The sequence below is a fragment of the Cupressus sempervirens genome, chromosome 3 (assembly GCF_028749045.1).
Source record: "Cupressus sempervirens isolate cs-2001-9-10 chromosome 3, ASM2874904v1, whole genome shotgun sequence".
Lineage (NCBI taxonomy): Eukaryota > Viridiplantae > Streptophyta > Pinopsida > Cupressales > Cupressaceae > Cupressus > Cupressus sempervirens.
In genome coordinates this window covers 723,404,694-723,419,513 of record NC_143120.1, presented here as the reverse complement: position 1 = coordinate 723,419,513, position 14,820 = coordinate 723,404,694, and the positions used below count along the sequence as shown (strand labels likewise).

General features: G+C 36.9%; 1 protein-coding gene across 1 annotated transcript in view; it reads left to right on the top strand.

The window, feature by feature from the left end:
- LOC149568812 (zinc finger CCCH domain protein) overlaps positions 1–14,820 on the top strand; it is a 139,053-nt gene that overhangs the window by 122,614 nt on the left and 1,619 nt on the right. The window lies entirely within an intron of this gene.

Here is a 14,820-nt window from a genome sequence, read left to right as displayed (position 1 = left end):
ATCACATACATCATCCTTGTGAAGATTTCTTACACATATAGGAAAAATTCTAAAGTTTCTGAAAATTTTGTACTAAAATTCAGACTTCTATAATATGCTTTTTATTGCTGAAGATAATCCTTTAAATATTCTGAAGGTAGGAGGAATTAACACCTTTAACTCTGATTTGAACTTGATTTATATCTGCACTGTATACGTATAGGTATTATTGCTTGAAAGAGCAGACTTCTTATCCCTGAAAGGGACATGATCTTCTCTAGGTCGGCTCATACTCCTCTTGCAGAAATCGGTGACTAATGGAGATGTTTGACCATAAACAAAAACTAAAATAATATGTTAAGTTAGTGTTAACATTAATATATTAAAAAACATCGCCGCCCATCATAAGAGGTGCAAGATATATATATATATATATATATATATATATATATATATATATATATATATATATATATATATATATATAATGCCTTAAATGATATTAGAAGGAAGAAGACTAGGTGCGGTTATAAACTTAACACTCCCTCTTAACTCGATAATCATACTTGGAGATTAACATATCTAGCATCATCAATTATGATGAATAAGCATAGATTGATACTCTATCTATTTGAATCTTCTTGAGAAAATAGCATCATGGAACACATGACACTAAGTGATATAAACATCTTGTGATATGACTCGTCACTTATACTAGTGATGTCAGTATTGCATATAATGCAATACACATAGGATAAAATTCGAAGAATGATTAAATTCTTCACTTATCCAGGTTTTGACTCATAGGAACTGGTTATCCTATATCACAACTTGATCTTGAGTTAAGATCTACCAGAAGACCGGATAAAGTCTGAAGAATAAATTCTTCCTTTATCCAAGTTATGATTAATAGGCATAGAAATGCCAATGTCACAATGATCTTAAACTCACCTAGATCTAACAATAGTTCTTTACTGTTCAATACATTATCTGAGGGATCGTCATCTCTCATAATGTCTTTTATACAAGTATTCATTACCTCAGAGATCGTGACCTCTTAGATAATGGATATAGATGGTGGAATCCATAATAGTCAATAGCCTGACAATAAGATTATTTCATTAATAATTTAAAGAATTACAATTCAACCACACCAAGTCTTTTCCTGAAGTGATCTATTTTCACTCTAGAGAGAGGTTTGGTGAGAATATCTGTAGTGCAAATGTATTCTAATTTTACAGTATTCCTATCTACCGTATCTTTTACATTATGGTAAGGAATTTCGATATGCTTGGACCTGTCATGAAACACTGGATTCACTGAAAGCTCGATGGAACTCTGATTATCACAATGAATAATCATATTTATGGCTTGCCCAAATAATCCCACAAGTGACTTCCTTAGACAAACTGCTTCTCGAAAGGCCATCGCTGCTGTAATGTATTCGGCTTTTGTGGAGCTTTGAGCTACTGAAGATTGTTTTCTGCATATTCAAGATATCATTGCTGATCCTAAATTGAAACATCCTGAAGTACTTTTTTTGTCTTTAAAACTTCCACCCAAATCTGAGTCAGTTAATCAATTTAAATCTAAGTCAACTTTCTCATATTTGAGCCCAAGATTAAGGGTGCCTTGTATCTCATAATGTGTTTGACTGCAACTAGGTGAATCTCCTTTGGGTCACACATAAACTGACTCAAGGCATTAACAACATAACAAATATTAGGTCTTCTATTTACCAAGTACATAAGGGACCCAATCATCTATTTGTACTTTGTAGAGAGTAGAATCTATGGAAGGTGATTTTGCTACTGTTTCTTTAAGTTTATGTATCTTAGTCTCCATAGGAGAAGACATAGACTTGCAATTCCACATTCCAAATCTCTTCAAAATATTTGATGTATACTTCCCTTAATCTATAATGCTGTTTGAATTTTGTTGTACTTCTATTCCCAAGTCTTTCATCTCAAATTCTCTAATTAGATCTTTCTTGCATTGATCTATGAGATGATCATCACTTGTTATTAGTAAATCATCAACATACAGTATTAGAATTACCATATCATCTTTATCTCTTTTATAATATAAATTTGGATCGGCTTCATTTTGGAGAATCATAAGCCGGTGAGATACTTATCAATTCTTTCATACCAAGCCCTTAGAGCCTACTTAAGCCCATAGAGAGCTTTCTTGAGCTTGCAAACAAAAACGTTAGGATCATGGGTTTCAAATCTTTCAGGTTGCTCCAAATATACTTCTTCTGTAATCTTTCCATTTAGGAATGCTATTTTTACATCCATCTAATGTACTTTCCATCCCTTTGATGCAACAATGGCTAGGACTACTCTTACAATGGCTAGTCCCTTCTTTATGAGAGAATCCCCTAGCTACAAATCTGGCTTTATATTTTTCAATACTACCGTCAGCAACATGCTTTATTTTACATATCCACTTGGAAGAAACAACAGATTTTCCTTTAGGACTAGGAACAATTTATATCATTCTTCAGAATAGATTGGTATTCTTCTGTCATAGCTTCTTTTCAAGCTGTATGTTTAATAGCATTTGAAGTATTAGTTGGTTCTGATTTAGACAAATCATTCATGTATTCATGTTTGCTGTATAACTAGAAAATCTTTTAGGTCTTTTACTTTCTCTGACTGTTCCAAAAGGTGCATCAAAGTCTTGTGCTTCTTCGACTGTTTTAATAGCCCAAAGTGGTCTTTTTTTAGAATTTTGAGTTTCTCCAAGATTAAGATATTGAATTTCATCTTCAATTTCTTCTATGTACTCCTTCTGAGACCCAGACTTAGAATTTCTTTTAGAACTAGGTAAAGGAGAGGGTTCTTCAGAACTTAGGGCTCTTTTGAATGCTAGATCTTCTTCAAAAATTACATCCCTACTAAGTTCAGTACTTTTTTGTCCAGTTATGAAAATCCTATATGCTTTAGATGATTCACTATACCCTCAGAAATACCTTTCCTTCCGGAGGGTTCTAACTTAGTTCTCTTTTCTTTTGGAACATGGATATATACAAGGCACCTAAAAATCCTAAGAGGACTTATATTGGGTTTAACCTTAGTAAAGACTTCTTCAGGAGTTTTATCTCTAAGGTAGGAGTGAGGGCTTCTGTTTTGAATATAGCCAGCAGTACAGGAGGCCTCTGCTCAAAGATAATATTCTAGATTTTGATCAAATATTATAGCTCTAGCAATTTTTATAATTGTTCTATTCTTTCTTTTTGCTACCCCATTTTGTTCTGGATTATAAGGAACGATGTACTCCCTCTTAATTCCTATTTCTTTACAAAATCTTTTTAACAAATCTAAGGTGTATTCCCCTCCATTATCAGTTCTAAGAGTTTTAATTTTATCTCTTGATAAGTTTTCAATTAATGTTTTGAAAAGTCTCTTTAGGATTTCTTCTGATTCTTTGCATTTTAAGAATTAAATCGATGTTTTCCTAGAGAAGTCATCTATGAACAAAATATAGTACTAGAATCCTCCAAGAGAAGGAACAAACATATGTCCACATAAATCTGAATGAATTAATTCCAAAATATTGTTGGTTTTTCTCATGCTATCATGAAATGGACTTTTGTTGTTCTTACCTAGAGTGCACCCTTTGCATATGCGTGAGTGGTCTTTATTTAGTTTAGGTAAAGCAGTAACTATCTTCTCCATAGTTGATAAGGTTTTGAAATTTAGATGTCCTAACCTTCTGTGCCATATTTCATTTATGTCTGCAGCTTCATGAATTAAAACTTGAATGGGTTGACCAGGTTCTAAATTTAATTCATACAAATACCTTTTTCTCTGACCAATCATTTTCACTTTCTTAATTGAGGAGTTCTTAGCCCAGGTTATTACTTTATCGTCCATGAAAGCAGCATTATGTTCATCATCTTCAAGTGCTGTAACTAAGATTAGATTTCTTTTTATTCCTAGTACATAGAGTAATCCTTTAAGAAGAAGAAAATTTCTTTATTTTAGTTTCAAGGTGTAATTTTCAATTCCTTCGACAAAATGTGCTGAATTATCACCAATGGTGACTTAGTCATTAACCTTTTCTGATATAGAGTCTAGTGCTTTTTTGTATCTTATTATATGTCTAGAAGATCCACTATCAATTACCCATGTTTTACTTGAGATTTCATTTGATAGTGACAAATACAAGACACGATTCTCGGGATGATAGTTATCTTCTTCCCTAGTAACATTTGTATAGTTCACTTGTTGTTTAGAATTCTCAGTACAATTAGATCTGTAGTGTCCAAACTTTTCACGTTTGAAACACTTTATTTTGGATAGATCTTTCTTGGGTTTGCCATTCTTTTGATTTCTCTTTTCCTTCTTGAAATGCTTCTTCTTGCCCTTATAGGAGTTTGTATTAAGAACATGAAGTTCTTCATCTTTTGTTTTCAATTTCTCTCATTTCTTTAATTTTCTGGATTCTTCTTGAAGACAATCTCCCTTAAGTCTGTTGAAATCAGGAAGTTTATCTCTAGCACTTATTCCTTGTGCGAAAGTTTTCCATGAATCTAGTAATTCATCTATAGCCATCAGTGTTAGTTCCGTGTCACTAATGACGGTTCCTATACTTGAAAGTTCATCTCTTAGGCTAATAACCTTTAGGAAGTAAGAATTTATTGATTCTTCTTTTTTTATTTGTATGTGATTTAGTTTCCTTTTCAGTGCAAAAACTCTAGTTGCATCGTTGACTTCATATAAATTTAGTAATGCATTCATCATATCAAATGTTGTTTGATGTTTCGTTAGCATAGTTACAATCTCATTTTTCACTCTATTTAGTATGATCTGAATGGCTTTTCTATTTCTTTTACTCCATATGGTTATATGAGGTTCAACATTAGGTTGTTTGGATGTTGAATCAACAAATTGTTTTACATCATTTTCTTTAAGTCATCATAATTTTGAGTTTTCAGGCCTCGAAGTGTTCTTTCCCATCAAACATGTCCTTGGGTTTGATGGTATATGCCATTGAATAGGAGAATGATGCTAGATATATATGATGGTCTGATTACTTAATTTGCAGAGCCTAGGTTCCACTACCAGAGCTCTGATACCATGTAAAGTTTTTGCAAATTTTGTACTAAAATTCAAACTTCTATAATATCTTTTTTATTGCTGAAGATAATCCTTTTAATATTCTGAAGGTAGGAGGAGTTAACACCTTTAACTCTGATCTGAATTTGATTTATATCTGCAATGTATTCGTATAGGTATTATTGCTTGAGAGAGCAGACTTCTTATTATTGTGTGTTCTCAAACTACAATAACACCCACCTTTAATATCATGACCCAAGGGCATGTCCCTTAAAGGGACATGACCCTCTCTAAGTCGGCTCATACTCCTCTCCCAAAAATCGGTGACTAATGGAGATGTTTAGCCATAAACAAAAACTAACATGATAAGTTTGTGTTAACATTAATATTTTCAAAAAAATCGCCACCCATCATAAGAGGTGTAACATACATACATACATACATACATACATACATACATATACATATACATATACATATATATATATATATATATGTCTTAAATGATATTAGAAGGAAGAAGACTAGGTGTGGTCTGCACTCTTTTATATATATATATATATATATATGTCTTAAATGATATTAGAAGGAAGAAGACTAGGTGCGGTCTGCACGCTTAGACCAGTATGTTATCACTGTTATAAACTTAACAAAAATCTATTCATAGTTGCATTGAGTTTCACAATCCCTTGCATTATAAATTATTATTTAAAACCACATATCCATAATCAAAACATAAATTATTGAGATGGAGATTGGAATGCTGGTGTTGGTAGTGGAGTGGTGTGAATATCATTTAACTACAACTCCTCAGTATTGAAGCTTAACTTAGCTGAAAATGGGCTTTGCTCAAGATTAAATTCGCTAACTAATCCATCTCTTGGTTATTTTCTTAGTAGCAGTGGTTGTAGGCAATCTTCAGAAAACTTAGCTAATACATTTGATCTCATTGAGAATATTGTGGATGTTCCACCATTTAATTAAATCTGTTTTACTTCCATTGATGATGACCATCAATTCTCCTTCCACTTATACATTACAACATCCCATCGATTTGGCAAGTTGAATTTTTAGACCTTCTAAAAGTGAGATGAGCTTATGCTTTATTGTTTGATATGAAATCCAGATAGAAGGAGCTATCTTTTAAGAACTTACCCTTTGCTTCTTAAGATCTTTGCCTACCCTCATAAACCCAAGGTTCGCTCTAGCTGCACCATCAAATTTTAGCTGTAAAAGTCCTTAAGGACAATACCAGCTTCAAGATGTAGGTTGGGAAGACGTCCCTGAATTGGATGCTTGTTTTCGGAGATGCCGTAGATCGCGTTTTGTCACCATCTGCTTAGCTTGAACTCGTTGTAGCAGTCGCAAGGTTTCTATCCTATCCTTTTCTGTTGATGCAAACTTCTCTACTTGCGTTGCTTTCTCCACGTCCCATTCTTCTTTTCAACTCCTTTTCTTGTTGAAGTTCTTGGAATGCCCCCCTAAACACCTCTTGAATTTGAGCAAGCGAATGCATGAGGGGTGGTTGCTTCATCACTGTAGGTATGGTATGTCTGAACTTCCATATTTCAACTGCCTCTCTGTGCCTGAGTCCACTCTGCATTAGTAAGCTCCAATTTGTATGGAAGCCTTTCCTCATAAATGCCATGAGGGATTGTTGCTCTATGGCATTCAAATTCTGCCCCTTAGCTTGTTTTATGATATCCTTAATGGTTTGTTCCATCCCCTGCAAGTCCTTGAGGAGTCTTTTAACTTTTCCCTCCAATGAGAGTGTCTTCATTCTTGTCTCTACTGGTTCCAAGTGTTCACTTTGTGCTTTCATCTGTCTTCAATTTCCATCTCCAAGGAGGTTGGTGAAGGTGAGGGTGTCATTTCAAACTTTCCTATGATTGTATTACCAATGCAATAGGTTTAGTTACTCCTATGCCTTTCGGTGTTTCTATTCTCACACTATGTGCTGTCTTCTTGTGGCATTAATGATCTATCACCTTAGTGTGAGCCAGTTGATTTGGGGAAGGCAAGTTTGGTATTGTTCGAATGGAAATTCGTTTTGCGCCCTAGTAACGAATTTTCGAATTAGTTGTCTAGTTGTGTCTTGCATCCCCTCCTTATCCAATATAGGGCCTTCCATTGGCTGTGTCACCTCTGTACGGTCTTTCTCTCCCATGCCTTTTCTATAGACTTCTTGTTCTACCATGTCCTCCACATGGTCATCCTTATACGGTTTATCTCTATCATATTCTTTGTACGACCAAAATGTGTACGAAAGTCTCCTCCCTTGCTCTCTGTCCAATCGACCCACATACAGTCATCTCTCACTTTCGCGCCTCTTTGCATGTGAATTTCAGCACTGGGTAATGGTCCACTTCTGTTAGTAGGAATGTGACGTCTCTGAGTGTGCCCTTGATGTGACTTAGTCAAAATTCCTCCTTATCCGACTCTAAAGAAGATAGAGTTACTCATGTAGTTGCTCTTCCATCCAAACTTTCATCTTCTTGGCCTTTGCTCTGTGTTTGAATAGAAGCCTCTTGTACAACATGTGCCTTAGTTTCTTCTTCCATGGATCTCCCCCTCCAGCGCCTATTCCAAATGTATCCTTATGGAACCAATATGCCACGATTGGCTTATAGGTTTCCACCTTGTATATTGGTACGATGTCCTGTGATCCAGGGTTACTTGTGTTCGAACTACTTCAAAAAACAAGGCTATCGCATGATGAGGCATGTAAAATGCCTTATGTCTCAACTCTAGAAGCTCCCTTAATCACTGAAAGAAGCAGGGCCCAATTGTATACCCTCCCTACATTCATGCCATTCACAATCGACAACATCCAGATGGCTATATCAAACATTCGCTCCCACCAATGAGTTTTCTTTTCACCAAATCTAAGATGCATCTTCACTCATTTGCTATAAGAAATTCTTTAGTCTGTGGCTCTTGCTCTTGCTCATGCTTAGAATAGTTCCCCATTCCTCCTCTATGAGGTCACCCTTGCATATCAAGCCCAACCACGTTTTCTCTTCCTCCATTGTCATCTTCTTTGGAGTTTTTGTTGGATCCTACCTCGAGTTGGGAACCCCAAAAACCTTGCTTATCTCCTTTCCAAAATACAAAATGGTAAGGGTTTGCTGAAAATACTGTATGACTGATTTGTGCCCTTTCTTATCATATCCTGCAATCACTATTTTCAACATGTCAAACTCATTTAAATAAAAAATTGGCATGGAAATGATTTTATCCACCTCTGCCTTGCACAATGTCTCTTTTAGCACATGGTGTTTCGCTGCATTCTCCCACCACTCTATTCGTTCCCTACCACACTTTCAAATCTAATACTAGAAATTGTAATTTTTTCTGCATTCTTCCTCTTTTTCCTTTTTGGTAGACGCCATTTTCTTCACCTATAGTGCCTTGTCTTTTCTTGAATCAATAATTGTTCTTGGGCTTAGGTTACCTATGCTTGTCTTCACCATTTTGTAATTTTTAATAAATATTCTAGCAGTTTTTATTCCTCCCATGTAAATATTACTTTCTACATGTCTGTGTGGTGGATTATCTCCTTGCGTACAACTCCTCTTGTATGGCCCCCCTTAGTATGACCTCCTTATTTCCTTGTATGATTGCCTTATTTCCTAGGTATGACTGCCTTATTTCCTAGTATGCCCCCTTTATGTCCTTCCACCATCCAGTGCATACAATTTCCTTATTCTCTCATACGACAAAGGGGTTTCTTGTTTCCGTACGACATCCCCTGTGTACTTTGTCCATATTGTGACCAGTCTATACACATTGCCTTGTTGCCCGTACTGCAACCTCCTCTTTTGACTGTACGGTAACCTTGGTTCTTTCTGCTGCTTGTACAACAACTTCTTCCTCTGCTCATCTTGTTGCCCATATGACAACCTCCTTTTTTACCCATATTGTAACCTTGGCTCCTTCAATTCTTCCAACTTCTATATGTCGTATGAAACTCTTTAGGCATATGACTTATATTTTGTTCCCTATGTTGTTTCTGCAATTTAAGGATGAACTATGGAATTTTTGTAAATCCAGTTTGCATAAGAATGAAGGGGCAATGTGAATGTGAATGCTTTCTATTTTTATTATTATTTCTTTAGTCTTCTCTTTTATTATTTCCTCCCTTCTTTTTAATTTTTCTATTATTTCCTCTTTTATTTCCTTCGAGTGTTTTTCTTCCTCTTTCATTTCTTTTAAGTGGCTTTCTTCTTTTATGTCTATGGAATAAATAGAAAAGTCTCCTTCCTTTGTTTATAAGGTTTCAACTTGGATCTATTCATTGAATCTTTTAAAGGATTGTTGTCAAGGGTTGTTATTTTGTATGGCCCCAACCAACGTACCTTGAACTTTCTTGGTTTTATTTCATTCTTGTCATCGTACTTAAGTACTTACTCCCTGAGATTAAAATTCATTCGTTTGAAATGTTTATTGTGCCAAAATTTCCTTCTGTTTTGTGCTATTTCTGTAGCCCATTGTGTCATCATCCTTCTTTCATCTAGTTTGGTTAAGGTATTGAGCATTTCTTGTAGGCTTTGCATATCCCCCATTTTGTGTTCAATTGCCACTTCCAAACTTGGTACTCTATATTCTACAGGTATTATGACCTCTTACCTGTAACTACTTACTCCCCGAGATTAAAATTTATTCGTTTGAAATGTTTATCGTGCCAAAATTTCCTTCTGTTTTGTGCTATATCTGTAGCCCATTGTGCTATCATCCTTCTTTCATCTAGTTTGGTTAAGGTATTGAGCGTTTCTTGTAGGCTTTGCATATCCCCCATTTTGTGTTCAATTGCCACTTCCAAACTTGGTACTCTATATTCTACAGGCATTATGACCTCTTTCCTGTACATTAAGTGAAAAGAGGTTTTCCCAGTAGTGACCTTGTAGGTAGTCCAGAACGCCCACAAGACTGCTGGCAGCCTCTCTTCCCAATTCAACTCCACATATCTTGCAGAAAATAGTCACCAATACTTTGTTTGTAGCTTCGGCATGTCCATTTGCCCTAGGATACTATGGATTGGAAAAAGTATATCTTGAACTCACTCACCATTGTCTTGATTACTTGATTCGCAAAGTTTACTCCTTTATCACTTGTTATCTGTAGGGGTATGCCAAACCAACTCAGTATTTGTTCTTAGAGAAATCTGGCCGTACTTAACGCCATGTTGTGAGGAATTGCGTTTGCCTCCATTGTGTGAGGTATTCTGTTGCCACCACTATATATCTACATTTGCGAGTGTTGCTAGGAGGGAGAGGTCCCGCAGTATCTAACCCCCAATGTTTCAAATAGCTCCTAAGACTGTGAGGGAAAGAGTGACATGAAATCCCTTTTGAGGGGTTTGCTCGCCCTTTGGCATGTATCACAGCTCAGAACTCACTCCTGAGCATCTGCATAAAGTGTGGGTCACTAAAGTCGGGCTTATAATACCTTATGGGTTGTTCCATTCGGTACCATATAGCCTCCTGCCAGACCTTCATAAGACTCCCTCAGCACTCCCAGAATCTCCTCCATCACACATCTCCTTAGTATCTCATTTGGGCCCATTTTATACAATAGTCCATTAATAAGTTGGAATGTCTTACTTCTCAATGTGATCTTTCTTCTTTCTACAATTGGCCTCTCTTTGGGAAAAGTGTACATTTTTAGGTACTAGCCAATACCTTCATACCAATGCGGTAGTACGATGATTTGGAATAGGTGTGCATCTGGGAAATCCTTGTTCACTTTGTTTCTTGTAGATTCTCGTGGCTTTATCCTGGACAAGGATTTGCAATCACACGGCTCTACCCTAGACGGACGATGATTTTGAAAGTAAACTCTTGAAGGAGGATTAGCCACCTAATTACTATTCCTTGAATAGTAAGTTTGTTAACCAAGTTCATGAAAGCATGATGATCAACAAAAAATGTGAAAGGAGTGGCTAATAAGTAATGTCTAAATTTTTGAACTGCATAGACCATGCCTAGCGCTTCTCTCTTTGTGGTATTGTAGTTTTGTCTAGCTTTCAAAAGTAATCGACTTGCAAAGTACACTGGATGGTTCAATCCCTCCTATCCAATTTGTGCCAATATGGTGCCTATTGCATAGTTGGAAGCATCCACATGGACATGGAACTCCTTGTTCCAGTTTGGGTCTATAAGAATTGGTGCTCCCACTAATCTCCTCTTTAGTTCCCAGAAAGCCTCCTCTTGGTCCTTCTCCCAGATGAATTGTTCTCCTTTCCTGGTTAGTTTTTCCAAAGGTAGGGATTGTTTTGCAAATCCTTTTATGAACCTCTTATAATACTCGACATGCCGTAAGAATGATTTGACGTGAGTTACAGCTAAGGGAGCCTCCACGTTAACAATGACTCTGATATTATCAGGATCTGTTTTCAACCCTTCTTTGGATACTCCGTGACCTAGAAGCCTGCCTTGAGGGACCATAGATCTGCATTTCTTTGAATTTAATGCAAGCCTTGCCCTTCGACATCGTTCCATGCATTCTGCAATGATTTTTAGATGGTGCTTCTTCCTACTGTAGATTGGTCAATCATCCAAAAAGGCTTTGAAATTACCTATTGACATTCCATCAAAGATGTGGAGGATGATTCTCTAGAATGTGGCGGGTGCATTGCAGTCCAAATGGTATCTTCTTGTATGCATACACTTCGTCTTCCACTATGAATGTGGTTGTCATTTTGTCCTCGTCCACAATGCTGATTTAGTTACAGCTTGAAAGCCCGTCCATGAAGGAGTACATCTCATGACTGACCACTTCTAAAATGTTGTTAGTAAATGGAATTGGGAAGGGGTCCATTATTGTCATCTGAAGTCTACGCAGATTCGGATTTGGTTCCGATCTTTTTTCAAGGATTTAACTACAGGCGACACCAACTTGTTGGTCTAGACTTTGAATACTATGCCTGCATCAAGCATCTTAGTGATTTCCTCTTGTACTTTGGCTGCATAGTTCTTGTTCATTCGATAGGGCCTCTTGCATATTGGTGTTGCTCCAAGTACGAGAGGTATTCGATGGACGCATAGTTCTAGTGGCGCCCCCTTTAAAACATGTCCTTATATTCGAGGAAGATTCTAAAGGTGGCTGCTTCAACACCAGGTCCTAGTCATCTCCAATGAGAATCTCTTTAGGATGGTTTTCCTCCCCTAAATTCATCTTCTCCATCTTAGCCTCTTCATATTCAATTTCTCTGCTATTCTCAAACTTGTGCGTTGGGGTGTCATCTAGGGTAGCCATACCCACCTTATATTCCTCATAGCACCCTGGGTATTCCTCTTGAGATTCTGTCTCTTCCTGAATTTACAACATATTACATTTTGGTTGAAACACTTCATAGACCCCCATTTTCCAGTGAAACAGGCTATTGAGAGAACTTATTTCATCCTCTAAGCATTCTCCTAGCCGTAATATTCCTTCTTCATTTGGCTCGACTCCCTCACCATCTTCTCCCTCGGCCTCCAAATCAGATGCAAGTTCCTGACTTACAGTTTGGTTCTTCAAGTCAATAGTATGCTTCTATCCATCTCTACTTTGATGGAATGGGTATTCTTCTTCCAATTGTGATTCGCCTTTGCTGTGACGAGCCATCCGCTCCCTAACAATGCATCATATCCCTTCTTTTCCAGAGAAATCACCATGAAATCTAGAAGGAACTGTTGTGTGCCAATCACTACTTTCTGTCCCATCAGGGTCCCTACGGGCTTAATTCCATGTTGATTTACTCCTACCAACTGGAATGTGGGTGGCCAAAGAGTTGGTTTTCTGAGGGCCTTCCAAGTTTCCTCAGGGAGGACATTAACTCCTGAGCCTCCATCCACAATAGTGTTTGTGAACTTGCAGCCCATTGTCTCCATTTCTACCACAACAGGTGTCCTCTCCATCATTATGGTTAATAAGGTGTTTGTCTTTCCATATTTTTGCTTCCTCCTTTCCGTCCTCCTTAAGATTTTCTTTCTTATTGCTTCCTCCTCGTGTTTTTGCCACCCTTAGCTGAGGTAATGTTTCCAATAGTCGACAATCTTTACTGATATAGTGGCCTCTAGTACTTGTTGCATGATGTTCATTTTTGGTACAGACCTTGAGGAGGTTTTTTTAAGAAGTTTTTGATCATATTCCCTAGATATTACTGCTACAAGTTGAAGGATAAGGCGATAAGTAATGAACAAATTTTTTATCGTATTTCCCTAAGACATTACTGCTACACACTTTTCCTTAATCTCTTAGAACCTTTAGGTCAGTTGTGTAGACTATTTCGAAAAGAGACTAGGAGAGTCCACAATAAAATCAATTGAATAAAACTGATTTCCAGATTGATCTCAAATTAGAATTAGGAAGAAAAATAATGTCTACCATTTCCTTTTCCATGTAGCATAGTGCATGCTTTGATGGCTTTTGAAAGTCCCTTCCTTAAGTTATCAAAGGTTGGCATTTTATTTAGCCCAAAAAGCCATAAAAGGCATTGATTTATCCCAATGCTCACACTCAATTGATGAAGACTTTGGCAATATCTGTCTCTTTCTGTTGCCCTCTCTTTCCCTATCCTACTACTCACTCTTGCAGCCTTTATTTTTTATGTGATTGCTTAGGTTATGGGTGCTCATAAACCCTTAGTATTAGGCAATACTGTCACAAATGTAAACTGAAAATTTTAATTGTTTTTCATTAATGCATTTTTTGGGATGTATCATATGGGGATGCCTTGGTATTTCCAGTGCATTTAAGACACATGACGAAGTCCTGTAATGTCTCAGGGTTATCCCCTGACAAGTGGTGGTGGTGGGTTGGCAGGGTAATATGTACCCAAAGTCCTCGTTTATTTTTGTTTCCTGCGGTAGCCTTTTTATATCCGAATTTATCCCGTTCTTTTACTATTTTGAAGGACTGACGGAGCCTTGCACTGGGATACGTTTTTGGGGACTCCCACCCATTACGGCTTCCATAATAATCCGGAGCAGGTTTCCAAAGCAGATCTTCATCTGGGTCTAAGCTACGTTCTAAGTCTCTGACAATATCTCCTTACTCATCTGAGTCAAAGTCATAGAGGGCTTGCATGTTAAAAGCAAGCTTTGGAGAATTCTTGTTGCCCAACTTTACCTCTGAATCTTTCCTTCCAAGAACAATGATTGCATCTGAAAAAGGATTCTCAAGCATAGCAAGGGTCCTTTCACATTTGGAACATTCACCTTTATTTGATGAGGAAGCCAAAAATGATATTTTTGAATAAGAAAATCTTCAACCTTAACCATCCAGTGCTTGTTCTTTACTGCTGAGCCAATGAGCTTTTTTTTTTTTTTATAAGGATGGAGGGATACCACACCAACGCGTTGCTACGTGACTCCTTTTACAACAGGTGTATCAGTGGAATGTGATATATAAATTTTTTGTTATCTAGAGCTTGGATTTAACTTTTAAGTTACTGGTTCAGATGCGGGTACAGGAACCTGGTTTGTGGATGCATGGGATTTTTAATTTTTTAACTTATTGGGCTTTGGATGTGTTTGGTTACGTGTATAAAGTTAAAGAAATATACAGAACTGTAAATCTAATTTATTTGATTGTATGATATTTCATCATAGATAAATGCCAAATGCCAAAGATAAATATGAAATGCCAATGAATAGTTCAAAAAATGCAAATAAGCTATATCCACAGATGCATCTGCATCCAGACTGCAGGAGGTGCACCCTGCAATGTAGATTAAACTTCCAGCTGTAGAAGGTAAGGCCATATTTTTGAGAAGAGGAAGTTACATATC